This window comes from Heterodontus francisci, chromosome 7, assembly GCF_036365525.1.
Source record: "Heterodontus francisci isolate sHetFra1 chromosome 7, sHetFra1.hap1, whole genome shotgun sequence".
Taxonomy (NCBI): Eukaryota; Metazoa; Chordata; class Chondrichthyes; order Heterodontiformes; family Heterodontidae; genus Heterodontus; species Heterodontus francisci.
In genome coordinates, this window is record NC_090377.1 from 113,937,040 (window position 1) to 113,951,054 (window position 14,015).

Genomic DNA, 14,015 nt, shown 5'->3' on the forward strand with positions numbered 1-14,015 from the left:
TACGCCCGCTGGGACTATTCCACTCGCTCACTATACAGGGGAGAAACTACTGATGCTCATGGTACAATCCAACTGGGTGGTTGACAATCCACACAGGCGGGGGAGCTCAACAAATGTGTTGATCGGAATTGCGGCTTAAATAAATTCCAAACCAAACTACCGATTTTAATTTTATTTTAAATATGAAATATTTAAGCAAAGTGATTTCCCCTCCTTAATTCTTGTCAAAAGTCATTTTTCTGTCCTACTCTGCCCTTTGCTTTCTACCCTTCCTGGTTCAGCCTTTTGGCACCGCCCTCAAGGAGGCTGACGTTGTTTGCATAACTTGACTGTTGACGTAAAAAGCGTGAAAAAACGGTGTCCCGGATGTATCAGTGATCCCCTCTGCTCATCTTTTCCGGGGGGTAGTGTGATTGAGCAATGTGTTGCATTAAGGTAGAGTCTGTGAATTTTTAGTGTTGTTGAATAGCAGTCCAAGGGCGTAAGGCATGAGTAAAGCCATCCTAACTCATCCATGCAGAAAGTCGCCTCCAACTGTGTGGCTTTATTTTTGCTTCCACTGCTCCATCTAGATGTCCACATAGGAATAGAAGGCCATTCAGCCTGTTCTGCCATTCAAAGAGATAATGATTGATGTGTGACTTTTTCCCCTTATCCCTTAACACCTTTGGTTATCAAAGAATTATCAATCTCAGTTTTAAAATTAACAATTGATTTAGCGTCAGTTGCCATTTGTGAAAGAGTGTTCAAAATGTGGAATGTTAAACCCACCTAACACTGAGGCAAGAGTGCTACCCACTGAGCAACAGCTGACACTTATAAACAACACTGCATGAAACCTTTCTCCCATCTATTCCCTCGTGACAGTTTTAAAATGGTGATCCCTCCTCACTTATTTTCCTAACCAGAGGGAATAGTTTTTCCTTATTCAGTGTGTCAAAACTCTATATAATTAAAAAAAAATCTCCTCAGTTGCAGTGGAAATGGTCTCCATTTGTAATTCCTCATATAATGAAGCAGTCCACGCCCACATACAGCAACATCTGGACAACATTTAGGCTTGGGCTCCTAAGTGGCAAGTAACTTTTGTGCCACACATTTTTTTTTTTTATTTTTTTTTCTTGTGCCACACAAGGACCAGGCAAAGACCACCTCCAACAAAAGAGAACCAAGCCACCTCACCTTGACATTCAATAGGCTTAACAATGCTGGATTTCCCCTATCATCAACATTTTGCAGGTCACCATTGACTAAAAGTTCAACTAGACCACCCACATGGCTACCAGAGCAAGTCAGGTGCTGAGGATTTTGTGGCGAGTAGTTCATATCCTGACTCCCCAAAGCCTATACACCATCCACAATGCACAAATCAGGAGTGTGATGGAATACTCCCGACTTGCTTGGATGGGTGCAGCTCCAACAACACTCAAGAAGCTCAACACCATCCAGGACAAAGCAGTTTCCTGAACAGCAATGCACCAAAGCTCCTTAGACAGCACCTTCCAAAGCCACGACCCCTACCACCTAGAAGGACAAGGGCAGCAGATGCATGGGAACACCACCACCTGCAAGTTCCCCTCCAAGTCAGACACCATCCTGACTTGGAACTATATCGCCGTTACTTCACTGTCGCTGGGTCAAAATCTTGGAACTCCCTTCCTAACAGCACTGTTGGTGTACCTACCCCACATGGACTGCAGCAGTTCAAGAAGGCAACTCACCACCACCTTCTCAAGGGCAATTAGGAATGGGTAATAAATGCTGGCCTAGCCAGCGACGCCCACATCGCATGAATTAATTTTTAAAAATCACCAAATTAAAGATTCACTCCCACCAACACTGGTGTGTTTTATCTACAGGATACACTGCAGGAACTCACCTAGGCTTACACAGCAGCACCTCCCAAACCCATGATGTCCACCACCACTACAAGAACAAGTTTAGCAGGGGCATGGGAATGCCATCATCTCCAAATCACACACCATCTCAGTTTGGATATAGATCACCATTCTTTCAGTGTCACTGGGTCAAATTGCTGGAATGTCTGACCCAATAGCATTGTGGGATCACCTTCATGGACTGCAGCAGTTCAAAAAGCAGGCTCACTACCACCTTCTCAAAGGGAATGGGACTGATGGATTGTTCTAGGGAGAACTAGCATAGATTCAATTGGCCAAATGGCCACCTTCTTTGCTGTATATGACTATGATAACTCGATGGGCAATGAATATCATTTTTGCCATTTTTATGATCGGGGGGGAGGAGGAGTAGAAAGGCTCCCCACTTATCCCTCTCCTTGTCTGATTGCAATAGGGTTTATTTCTTTTAAAAAGTAGATATGCTTACCAATTCAATGAGTGTTTAACCTTTTATGTGCTAAGATCATAAAAGAACCAATCGGACAGGTTTTCTTGAGTTTAACCAAGAAAGCGGTTAATTTATTGTTCTTAAAGGCAAAAACACGATCTAAGTAAAATAATAAACTACACTCCAACAGTAACACACAGACACGCACAAGAATCACACACACAAGTAAGTTGCAGAGTGCAGAAGAATAGATTGGTTGGATTAGAGTCTGGAACAATAAAAAAGAATATACAGTCTGTGGAATCTGGTAATTCAGTTGTCTTCCAGCTGAACTCGATGGTCCTGAAGTTTCTGGCTAGTAGAGGTGGCCAACTGGTTCAAGGTTTTCTAGGAGACAGTGATGCAGATGGATTACTTCCTGGAATCTTTGTCTGCAGCAATGATGTTTTGCAGCCAGCAGGCATGGTTTGAACTTGCAAGGTCACCTGAAGAGAGAGAGAGAGAGAGATCCACTTGGGTCCTGCACTGGTCAGTCTCTGGTGCTTGTCTGCTGTAGAGAGAAAGAACTGCCAGTTTTCACACAGATGGAAAGTCTGTCACATGATGGCCCAGTGTAGTCTCTCTTTTGCAACTTAATTAGATCAGGTCTAAGAATTCCCAATCTCTCTCAGGTCCCATTGTCTCAGTACTTACCCTTTGAGTGGTTCGTCTCCACCAGTGTTAACGTTCCAAGATTACCTTTAATGTCTTATTAATGAAGGCAAGGCAGTTAAACCATTCCAAATTCTCAAGCCATTGTTCTGGTTGGAGATTTACTAGACCTATGTCTCCACCTCGATACAGTGGTATGTAGGGTATTTAGATGCAAATTGTGGTGGCCATTTTAGCTGCTAGCAGTGGTCTTTTATTAGTTATTTTATCTCCTGTTTCTTTTTAAAGTTTAATTCAGGTTTCCAACTGATGGATTTTTTAAAAATCATCATTCGGCATAGCACGTATCATGACTGACACCACTTTAGTCTATATCTCGAGAATGAATTAAAAAGTATTTCAAGTCTCCTCATAACGACATAGATGACTATGTGGGGGGTAGGATCAGTAAGTTCGCGGATGACACAAAGATTGGCTGAGTGGTTAACAGTGAGGTGGAGTGTCTTGGGTTACAGGAAGATATAGACGGGATGGTCAAATGGGCAGAAAAGTGGCCGATGGAATTTAACGCTGAAAGGTGTGAGGTGATACACTTTGGAAGGAGTAATGTGACACGGAGGTATTCAATGAATGGCCTGGCACTGGGAAGTTCCGAGGAACAAAGGGACCTTGGCCCGTTTGCGAGGTTGGATGCAGATGTTTCTGGTCACACCATTCACTCCAGGTAGTGCTGCAATGTGTTGAATCTATCTCAGATATTGACACTCAGGATGAAATTGACCTCCACTGTGACATCTACCATCTCTGTCCTCCAAGATGGTTCTTAGAGTGTGTTGTTCACCTAGAATCTTTCTTTTCACAGCATGGCCTTTGAGATCTGAGTCCACTAGCTCTAAAGCCAAAGTTGACTTCTATAGATTCTCCACTCTCTACTGTCAAACATACCTGTTTACCAGACTGATTCCTGGGTTGGCGGGACTGACGTATGAGGAGAGATTGAGTCAGTTAGGATTATATTCGCTGGAGGTCAGAAGAGTGAGGGGGGATCTCATAGAAACCTATAAAATTCTAACACGACTTGACATGGTAGATGCAGGAAGGATGTTCCCGATGGTGGGGGAGTCCAGAACCAGGGGTTATAGTCTAAGGATACGGGGTAAATCTTTCAGGACTGAGAGGAGGAGAAATTTCTTCACCCAGAGAGTGATGAGCCTGTGGAATTTGCTACCACAGAAAGCAGTTGAGGCCAAAACATTGTATGTTTTCAAGAAGGAGTTAGACAAAGCTCTTGGGTCTAAAGGGATCAAAGGGTATGGGGAGAAAGCGGGAACAGGCTACTGAGTTGGATGATCAGCCATGATCATAATGAATGGCGGAGCAGGCTCGAAGGGCTGAATGGCCTACTCCTGCTCCTATTTTCTATGTTTCTATGATTATGAGCAGGAGTAGGCCACTAGGATCCTTGAGCCTGCTCTGCCATTCAACAAGATCATGGCTGATCTGATTGTAACCTCAACTCCACATTCCCGCCTACCCCCGATAATCTTCCACCCCCTTGCTGATCAAGAATCTATCAACCTCTGTCTTAAAAATATTCAAAGACTCTGCTTCCACTGCCTATTGAGGAAGAGAGTTCCAAAGATTCATGACCCTCTAAGAGAAAACATTTCTCCTCATCTCTGTCTTAAATGGGTGACCCTTATTTTTAAACAGTGATCCTTAGTTCTAGATTCTCCCACAAGAGGAAACATCCTTTCCACATCCACCTTGTCAAAACCCCTCAGGAAATTACTTGTTTCAATCAAGTTGCCTACAAGCTTAGCCTGTCCAATCTTTCCTCATAAGGCAACCCGCCCATTTCAGTTATTAGTCCAGTAAACCTTCTCTGAACTGCTTCCAACATCCTTCCTTAAATAAGGAGACCAATACTGTACACAGTACTCCAGATGTAGTCTCACCAATGCCCTGTATAACTGAAGCATAACCTCCTTACCTTTGTATTCAATTCCCTTCGCAATAAATGATAACATTCCATTAGCTTTCCTAATCACCTGCTGTACCTGCATACTAATCTTTTGTGATTTATGCACTAGGCCCAGCAGATCCCTCTGCATCTCAGAGCTGTGCAATCCCTCGTTGTTAGGATCAGGTGAGCAAGGTGTCCAGGAGGTCTTTTGCTGTCTTCATCTGATCTTATTGTAACAGGGTTTAATTTTAAACACACTATGTTTTGAGCTCCCCTTTTTGTGAATCCGTGTTCACAGTTTCCAATTATCAGGTAAATAACTGAGCACAAACAGGCTTTCTTTGGTTTAAAGCAGAAAGATGAAATTTATTAAACCTTAAACTTAACTCTAATACAGTTCACGTCTATGGATATATGATGCGCTCACGCGATATAAACATGCAAGATAGGGACAGAAAAGAGTCGAAGAAGAGATAAGGAGAACAGTTTGAGGCAATATCTTGTTACTGTTTCTCGAGCTCGCTGTAGTCCTTGATTGTAGCTATATTCTTGCGTCTTGTTGGGGTCCAGTAATCGATTTAAAACTTTGTTCACGTGGCAAACCTTTCACTCTTTGAGTTTCACGTGTCTTCAATGGTTTCAATTCGCTGAGAGATAGCCAGGCAGAGGAGATATTCTTAGTTCCAGGAGAGCACATGGCATTCTGCCGGGCAATTCCTTTATTTGGGAGTTCAAATTCAAGAAGTTCCCAAGGTGCTCAGCAAGTTAGTCATGTGACTAGTTCCTTAGATGGAACACTCTCTTCACATCCCTTGTTGGAGGCTCAAATTTCTCTGCCCCAGCCAGCTAGCCATGTAACTAAAACTAGTCTGACCACGTCGGTGTATTGGAGAGTAACTGCAGAGTTTCCATTGTTTCAACATTGTCTGTTACCATGGAAATGTCTTTCCAGTCAGGGCTTGCAATTTTAAGTTTTAATGTTTATGTGGTGAAATAATGTGTGCCTCAGTCTTGGCAGGTGGGTGTTTGCCTGACACCTCCACACCCAGGGGAATGAAATGCGATTTGAAGAAAATGGCACATTTAATTGCAGAGTTTGAGAGAAATATAAGATGCAGAAAGAAAACCATGCATTTCTCTCATTCATTTTCATTTATTCGCCACTCTTGAAGCTCATTAAAAATGGTCTGTTTTTGAAGGGGGGGCAGGGCTGCTTTAATTCCCTCTTTTCTCTCCCAGAGAGTTAGTAGGGGGGCAGTTCTATCCTGAACTCCCTGATTCATGCAAAGCCTTTTGGCTTCAGGGAGGTGGGGAGGAAGTCTCTGTTACTCTTTCCTTTGTTCTCTGGGGCACTCCTACCTGCAGGTATTTATGCAGACTTAACTGCATTTTCTGGTGACCCTTCGACTAGGTGAGGCATCACCCTCACGGGAGAGTAACAGTGACTTCTAAGGGCTCCCTTTGTCTCTGCAGGTTCCTGTAAATGTTGTTAGCAACTTTGGTGGGGTGCTTCTAGTGACTGCATTTACAGAGGAGCTTGTGGGCTCTAACGTTTCATATTTTTCTGGGTTGGTTGACCGGGCGGTATGGGTTTTCATCCGGGATTCTTCCTGGACATCCTTTAACCTGCCCTCTGGGTCACTTTTTCCCCTTCTCTTTTTGAACTTTTGCCAGCCATGTGCCTGCCTGTCCCCTTTTGTTCTCAGCGCGGATCGCTTACAGTTCACCAACCCTCTGCTAGAGGGTCCTCCTAACACCAGTACAGGACTTAGGGGTGCAGGTTTCACTGTAGGTTGGGGTTTCCCCTCAACCTGGCACATGTGGCAACTCCTGCAGTACTCCACTACATCTTTGTGGAGTTCTGGCCAGTCAAACTTCTGCCTTATACGGATTTTGGTCTTTCGTATACCGGCATGTACAGCCACTGTAGTCATGTGGGTCCTTCTTAATATATTGCCTGACACTCACCATTTAGATAATATGCTTCTTTCTTATTCTTCCTGAAAAATGGACTATTTCACATTTTCCCACATTATACTGCATTTGCCAGATCTTTGCCCACTCACTAACCTATCTATATCCCTTTGTAGCCTCCTTATGACCTCTTCACAACTTAGTTTCTTACCTATCTTTGTGTCATCAGCAAATTTAGCAACCATACCTTCAGTCCCTTCAAGTCCTTTATATAAGTTGTAAAAAGTTGAGGCCCCAGCGTTGATCCCTGTAGCACACCACTCGTTACATCTTGCCAAATCCCACTTGCATCTCTGACTTCTCCGTACATTGTCACCCAGTGAAATAAATAAAAAGTGCTGGAAATACTCTGCAGGTAAGGCAACATATGTGGAGATAGAGACAGAACTAAAATGTCAGGCCAATGATCTTTCATTAGAGCGGGAAGAAGTTAGAGATTTAACAGTTTTTAAGCAAATGCAGATCCAGGGGAAAGAGGGGGTAGTGGAGCAAAGAACAAAAGAGAAGGTGGAGGGCAGGAGTGATTAAATGCCAAAAGGGATAATGGCATAAGGCAAAAGTGGGGTAATAATGGGAACAAAAGATGGGTCTAGAGGAGGTGTAAATGGTTACAGCAGAACCATCACCAACACCTCCTGTTGGAGAAAATGGTAGTTATGATCTAAAGCTGCTGAACTCAATCTTGATATTTGATTTATAACTTTATCGGATGAGTGGATATTTGAGTCAATCATGATTTTTTTTGCCCCATGGATGTGTGTGCCTCTTTTGAGGTAGAATGTTCCAAAGTAAGACACCTTTGAGCTGTGATGCCTATGGAAATCATCCAGCAACAAGCATATGCTAAATATAAGATTTCTAATTCTTTAAAAAAAAAATTCTCTCTCAAGTGGTCAGATAGTGAGCTGCTCAGACTCTGCCATACTCAACCTGAGTCAATCCACCCCTCTGAGCACCATCATGGTGTTATGAAAATGCTTCAATTTTTTGTTAATTTTTTTTGAGGACTTGGGTTTCATTACTGAAAAGGATTCCATAAATGCTGTACTTCGTGTTTTTTGTTAAAAGAGTTAATCAGAAGGTCTTTTGGACTTGGTTTGTAAACAAACCTTACTGGAAGTCACCTGTCTTCCGGAAAGTACCCAGCAGGGACTTTTTGACCTGGGGAAGATGTTTATAGAGAAGTGACAGGTCAAGATTTATAGGGGTCAGGCAGCTTGACTCTTGGATATTGGTTTTGGTTTCACTCTAGACAGGGAGTTAGGGTGTGGACAGTGTTTTGGAAGGAGTTTAAAAATCAACCTGCCAAGAATGAAATCCCAGCTCAGCCTTTTCCATGCCTGTGAAAAAAACCCTGCGTATTCAGTGTGATAACTGAAACCCTTGATGCCTCTTGAAAGGCCTGCCAGAAACCTCTGTTGCCACATTTCTCCTGGAAAGCCTGCCAAACTGATCCTCAACATTGTCTAAAAAGAACTGTTCTAAAAAGAAAGATCCCAGTGACAGTCGTCTACTCGTATTTGGGACACCAGAATAAAGGGACAACTGACATCTTTTCTTCTTCTTCAAGAATTAGCAAGTATTTGGCCTAAGTATTCTTTTTTTTGTCTTTTTTGTAACAGAGCTCTAAAGAGAAAATCTCTATATTTTTCGGTTAACCAGTGTGTGTGTGTGAGGGGCTAAGGTAAAAAGGGAACTTCCATATTTCAATCTGTGCATTAATGCTTTGCTTCGCAACTGGTTTAGTCTTGTTTTATAATAAACTGATAATTTTGTTGTTTATTAATGAAACTTGGTTGGTGTATTTTATTCTGGGATAAAGAGTAGAGTATATGATTAACCGCATCAGTAACTGGGTAAACATTTAAATATATGTTGTGACCTGTGGAGAATTGGAACTAGAAAAGACAGTGCACTCCTCCCACCTCGGTCGTAACAATGGGTCGAATCAGATACAGATAACAAGAAGAGAAAGTGACTCAAAGACACAATCTCTGCAGTGGGTTTGTTGTCATCGACGGCATCATGCCTGCCATTGTGATCCACTATGTAGAGGCACAACAGAAGTGTCTGTCCCAATTCATTGCTGTAATATTGTGATGGCAAACGGCCACTATGATGGGGGTCGCCTGAGGACCTCAACTCGCTGCAAAGGTGAAAGGGAGTTTAGGAGTCCTCATTGGGAAGCCAGCATTCCTAGGTGATCAATCTGCTCTGGGATCTATTATAAAAGTAAAATACTGCGGATGCTGGAAATCTGAAATAAAAACAAGAAACGCTGGAAATACTCAGCAGGTCTGGCAGCATCTGTGGTGAGAGAAGCAGAGTTAACGTTTCAGGTCAGTGACCCTTCTTCAAAACTCCAGAAACGTTAACCCCGGGATCTATTATGTTGGCTTTCAACAAGCACGAGATGCACTGGAACTAAGACCACAGTGCTTGTGTGAAATTCCCAAGTTGGGCCATGAATGTCGAGATACATGAATCCCTAATGAATGCCAGGTTGTGTATGGGGGCTGTGAATGAAAGATACACCAATATACCTGTCCAATCCACAATCAGGATTTTAGATGTTGAGGAAATGAAGTGGAAATAAAGCAGAACTAGGTTCCATATTAAATTCCGTCCATAGCCCATGTGGGAAGCGGCCAATTTCCACCTTCATTCAGGAAGTTTATGCCATTTCATTTTTAGATTGGTGAAATTCCTCCTGTGCCAACAACTGCAGTTGAGCACATTTCCTGTTAGCGCATGGGCAAAGACACAGACCCCATCCCAAATTGCAGCGCGGAGGTCATTTAGATGTTATGACAGGCCACAGGGGCCAGCAAATGCTTCAGTAGTGCTTGCTCCAATACACTTCTGAAAGGCAGAGTTGTCACAAACACACAATCTCACACCAGCACACATGGTAACCCCAGGAACAGTGTAACCTTCGAACCTAAGGCCACCCCAGGAACCCAGTGCAACCCCTGAACACAATGTAAACCCCAGGAATACAATGTAACCTCAGAACAAATTGTAATCCAGGAACACAATGCAAACCCAGGCACACAATGTAACTCAGGGGATCCAATGTAACACTGGAACACAAACTATAACTGGAATACAAAGTAACCCCCGGAATACAGCGTAGCCACATTCTGTGGAGAGAGAAACAGAATTAACGTTCCAGATCTGTGACCAAAACGTTAACTCTGTTTCTCTCTCCACAGATGCTGCCACACCTGCTGTGGCACTTTCTGTTCTCATTTCAGAGTTTCAGCATCCGCAGTATTTTGCCCGAACCACACATTGTGTCTGGGTCCCTATTTCGAAATGCGATTCGCGCTCTGTTCCGTGGTTTCTGGTCTCTCTCGGCCCCAGTTTAGGCGACGCCGGCTGTGTTGTGGCTTCTAGCGGGTCCCGGAGCATGGAGGCCCCGAGCCTGGAAGCGAGGTGAGGCCAGCGGCCAGAGCTTGGGAGAGCGATCCGGGCAGCAGCTGGGTGTGAGGGGCCGAGAGGCCGAGGTCCCAATGGCGGCCCGGGATGTTCTGGGTGTGAGTGTGATTGTCATTTGTATAAGTGTGAGTCAGTGTGAGGGTGTGTTAGTGAGTGTGAGTCTGTCATTGTGTAAGTGTTAGTGAGTGTGAATCAATGTGATTGTGCCAATGTGTTAGTGTGAGTCGGCGTTGGTATCGGTCAGTGTAAGTTTCAGTGTGATGGTGTATCCACTGCACTCCAGTGTTACACAATGACACCTGTATCGACCAGGTCAGTCTAAAACAGGGACAGTCATTGTTGCAGTGATGGACGGAGGCAGTCAGGGCTGGGCAGAGATGGTCAAGGCTCGACAGAGAATGTCAGGGATGGACAGCGAAAGGCAGAAAAGGTCAGATGCTGTGAGCAATGGAGAGGAATGTTGTCAGAAGCAAGGAGCTATCAGAGGTATTGCAAAACACTGCTCCTGCCAGTCAGCCTTGTTGGCACGCTGGTAAGAACTGGACATTTCCACTCAGATACCATGACATGTAAGACAGATCAAGGATAATAAGCCAATCAGCCCTTTTAGTCCCTCCCTCTCTAGTACATTGACTCTCCCATCATGCTATCTAACCTTAAAATAAAAGCAAAATACTGCGGATGCTGGAAATCTGAAATAAAAATAGAAAGTGCTGGAAATACTCAGCAGTTCTGGCAGCATCTGTGGAGAGAGAAGCAGAGTTAATGTTTCAGGTCTGTGACCTTTCATCAGACTATCTAACTGCTATCTAATCATTGTAATTTTCACTACTGTCCCACTTGATGTAAAGAAATTATAGCATCGAATTACATTGAGTCTACATCACAGAAATAGGCCATTCGGCCCAATGCTGGCCCTTCTGCTCCACACAAGTCTCTTCCCACCTCTTTTCATCTATCCCTATTAGCATAACTTTCTTCTTCATGTGTTTATCTAGCTCTCCTTTAAATGCATCTGTGCTATTTTCCTCAACTACTCCTTATGATAGCACGTTCCACATTCTTACCACTCTTTGGATATAGGGGTTTCTCCTGAATTTCCTATTGCATTGATGAATGACTATCTTATATTTTGGCCCCTAGTTTAGCCTCCCCTACAAGTGGAAACATTTTCTCCATGTCTACACAATCAAAACTTTTCATAACCTTTAAGACCTATGTTAGGTCATCCCTCAGTCTTTCTAGAGAAAAGAGACCCATCAATGTTTCCTCATCGTTATAACCTCTCAGTTCTGGTATCACCATTCTAAATCTTTTTTGCACCTTCCCCTTTGCCTCTATATCCATTTTATAAAATGGAGACTAAAACTGTTCACAGTACTCCAACTGTGGTCTAATTAAAGTCCTGAACAAGTTTAACATAACTTCCCTGCTTCCCACTTCTATCCTCTAGAAATGAACCCGTCCCCACCCCTGTGCTTGGTTTACTTTTTTTATAGCCTCATTAACCTGCAGCACTACATTGGTGACTCATGTATCTGTGCCCCCACATTCCTTTGCTCCTCTATTTCACTTAGACTCATTAACTAACCAAGCAGTATGTGGCCTCCGTATTCTTCCTACTAAACCTTGCACTTCTCTATATTGAAATTTAATTACCGATTACACACCCATTCTGAAAGTTTTTTCATGACGTCTTTAATTTTGTCACATTCATCTTTTGTGTTAATTGCATTCCCAATTTGGTGTTGTCTGTAAGTTTTGAATTAGTACTTCCAATTCCTGGGTTCAAATTGTTGATGTAAGTTTTGAACAATAATGATCCCAGCACCGATCCTTGTGGAACAAGACTTCCCACCATTTGTTAGTCTGAGTAGTTAACTCTTAACCCCTACTCCCTGTTTTCTGTTTTGTAGCCAGCTTGCTAACTGTTCTGCTACTTTTCCCCTGACTCCACATTGTATGACCTTAGTCATGAGTGGACTATGTGGTACCTTATCAAAGGCCATTTGAAAATCCAAATATATTACATCTACTGCATCTTAAATTTCCTTTTGATTAATTTAATTTCTCATTTAATATTTTATGTGGTTCAGTATAAAGTCTTGCTGTGCTGTGCATTAGAGTGACAACCTCCTGGGACTGGAAGCTCAGAATGAAATGTTCCTGCAGTGCAACATTCTTTACAGTGCTTATACCAATGACATGCAAGCCATGATCCTCACCAATGGAACTACCGCAGTTCCTATTTCAGTTAAGAACTGGGTGAAGCAAAACTGTCATTGCATCAAATCTCTTCTCCATTTTCCTTGCTACAATGCTACACTGAACCTCCAGCAAACTACCTGCAGACATGGAGATAAACTACAGCAGACAGGAAACTGTAAAAACCTTCGCCACCTTCAATCAAAACCGAAATCCCTCCAACCTCAGTTGTCGAGCTTCTGTATGCAGATGACACTTACGTGTGTGCTCACTCTGAAACTGAGCTCCATATCATTTTCGACTCCTTCTCTGGAGCAGACAATAAAATGGGTCTTTCGCTAAACACTCGGAAAATGAAGGTCCTCTTCCAACCAGCTCCCACTGCACAACAACTCCCCCGGTCAATCAAGATCAATGACGAGATCCTGGAAAATGTGGACTATTTTCCATATTTTGGGAGCCTCCTCTCGGCAAAGCAGACATAGACGACGAGGTTCATCATCACCTCCAATATGCCAGCTCAACCTTCAGCCAACTGAAGAAGAGAGTATTTGAAGATCAGGATCTCAAATCGGAGACTTAAGATCATGGCTTACCGGGCAACGGTGATCCCTGCACTCCTATATGCTTTGGAGAATTGGACAACATACAGCTGGCACCTCAAAGCACTGGAAAGTTACCACTAGAGGTCCTCCGCAAGATCCTCCAAATCCAGGAGCAAGAAAGGCGGTCCAACAGCAGCGTCCTCTCCCAAACCAACCTGCCCAGCATCGGGACGCTAATCACCCAAAACCAGCTCCGCTGAGTGGGACATGTCGTCCACATGCCTGACACCAGACTCCTGAAGCAGCTGTTCTACTCACAACTTGGTTGTGACAAGAGACTCCCAGGAGGACAGCGGAAATGCTTTAGAGACGTCGTCAAAGCTTCCCTGAAGAGATCAAACATCCCCGACTTGTGGGAGTCCCTGGCTCATGACTGTCCTAGATGGAGAAAGCTAATTTGGGAAGGCATCGTACACCTCGAGGGACTTTGTCAGGAACATGCGGATGTGAAATCAAGGTGTTGGAGGGAGTACACAAACCTCCAAACTACTCATCTACCTGACCCTTCAAGCACCACCTGCCACTCTGTGGCAGAGTCTACAGATCACGCATTGGACTTATCAGCCATCTCGGAATCCATCGTACTGGAGTGGAAGCAAGTCATCCTCGATCCTGAGGGACTGCCTAAGAAGAAATTTATACCAGGCAGTGTTTGACCCCCCCTTTTGTTTACATACCCCGAGGGAGTCAGATAACATGCAGGGCATTAACAGATAGAATGTGGGAGGATCATAAAAGGCTGTGAGGAATTGGAGCACCGTATTCTTTGAAGATGCTTTCAGGTGTTTAAAAACATCAGCCGATTGCACCATGAAGAAATAGTGCAAAAGTATGCTTTTATTTTTTTAATTCCTCCTTGGGATGTG

At 43.5% G+C, this 14,015-nt stretch overlaps 1 protein-coding gene across 1 annotated transcript in view; it reads left to right on the plus strand.

Annotated features, from left to right (window-relative positions):
• Window positions 1-10,252: 10,252 nt before the first annotated feature.
• Window positions 10,253-14,015, plus strand: part of als2b (alsin Rho guanine nucleotide exchange factor ALS2 b) — a 201,215-nt gene continuing 197,452 nt past the window's right edge. The window contains exon 1 of the mRNA XM_068036302.1: window positions 10,253-10,336. The gene's annotated coding sequence lies outside the window, so the exon portion shown is untranslated. The remainder of the gene's footprint in view (window positions 10,337-14,015) is intronic.